This window comes from Capra hircus, chromosome 24, assembly GCF_001704415.2.
Source record: "Capra hircus breed San Clemente chromosome 24, ASM170441v1, whole genome shotgun sequence".
NCBI lineage: Eukaryota > Metazoa > Chordata > Mammalia > Artiodactyla > Bovidae > Capra > Capra hircus.
The window spans coordinates 1,436,280-1,437,939 of NC_030831.1; the positions used below are offsets into that span (position 1 = coordinate 1,436,280).

At 49.2% G+C, this 1,660-nt stretch overlaps 1 non-coding gene across 1 annotated transcript; it reads right to left on the reverse strand.

Moving 5' to 3' along the window:
• TRNAC-GCA lies at window positions 1,218-1,289 on the reverse strand. The gene has a single exon. It is a non-coding gene; the product is annotated as a tRNA-Cys (tRNA).

A 1,660-nucleotide genomic window follows, 5' to 3' on the forward strand; every position in this document is an offset into this window, starting at 1 on the left:
CTTGAAAAGATAGTCTGGAATTCACTCAACACCAAATTATCAACCTTCAGCCCCAGGACGATGATGTGTGCAGAGGCTGGAGGCAGGATGGCAGCCTTTCACCAAAGTGATGGATGGCGAGAGAAGAAAGGGACCAGTCGTGCCATCTTTTCTGAAAAGAATGCTCTTTGCAAACGTACAAACAGGACTGAATGCAACATAGCAGGGCAGAGCTACGCCGGAATACACTCGCAGAGAGCCCTGCAGCCAATGGCTGGGCTTGTTTTCATTTCCTGCATCACAATGTACTAACACGAGGTCCGCACCCCACACGCACAGGTGGAAGTGTGAGCATGAGGGCCGTTGGAGCCGTGAATTTTCCCAGTGAACTACAATTAGGGAACCGTGCTGCATAATTCGAGGCAGATTCATAGCTGAAGAATTCTTGAAGGAATGCCTGCAATTACACCTGTGCCTCATTAGCTAAATTGATATTTGCCTCGTTGGAAGGAGAGCAAAACAGACTGGAAGGGTTCTTCTGTTAGAATCCGGAAAGAACACAGAAAACGCTCATCAGACTGGGGCAAATGTTCCCGAGTCTCCCAAGTGGTGTAAAGAGCAAAGACCCCGGCAGGTTTGGACCCGCGGAGCCTCCGAGTCACAGTCATATGCTGTCAGGAAGTCTCGCACGTGCCCCTCCCGTGCTGGCGAGCGTGGTCTCAGAAACGTGCTGGTCCGAGTGTGGTAGATCATTTCCCACCTAAGACATGTTCGCACGTCTTAAACCCCTGTGTATGGATAAGTTTATTCACTCTTAGTTTCCACATAGCAAAAATCCCATCCCTTTTCTAAATTTGAAAGTTTAATAGCAGACTGGCTGAGGCTTGACAAATGCTGATAGAAAGTTAGCCCAGTGGTCCAGCAGGGATTAAAAGTTGCCATTAGAGGTTTGCTGGCAACTCCTTATACTAATAAGTTTCGCTACCACCTTTTCAGGTAAATTTCATGCAGGAGGGATGAGAACTTACTTCCTGAACTGGGACCTTTCAAAAAGAGTAAGAAACATTATATCTCAGAAAACTGCCTCTAGAAAAGGTGTGAAAGTGAAGTGGAAGTGAAGTCGCTCAGTGTCCGACTCTTTGCGACCCCGCGGACTATAGCCCACCAGGCTCCTCCGTCCATGGGATTCTCCAGGCAAGAGTACTGGAGTGGGTTGCCATTCCCTTCTCCAGGGGACCTTCCCAACCCAGGGATCGAACCCGGGTCTCCTGCATTGCAGGCAGGGGCTTTAACCTCTGAGCCACCAGGGAAGCCCAGAAAAGGTTCAATTTCCTTCAAATACATTGTTGTATCGCTGCCAAAATGCGCCATCTGTTCTCTTCCACCAATACTGGATTCATTCATTTTCTGTGTGGACTAACACCAACCACGAGGAGTCACTTTTTCCCTTAGTCAGTCTGTGCAGGTTGCTTTAACAAGGCACCCAAGATCGGGTGGCTTATAAACAGCAGACATTTACTCCTCATAGTCCTAGAGGCAGGAAATCATGGAGCCTCTGGGCTTGCTATCTGCGAGAGCCCTCCTCTTGGGCCAGTCCTAATGACATCATTCAGAAAGCAGATGCCTCTGGGCAGAAGAGCACCTGAAGAGCAGGTGGAGCAAGGTGAGCGTGACAGGGCAG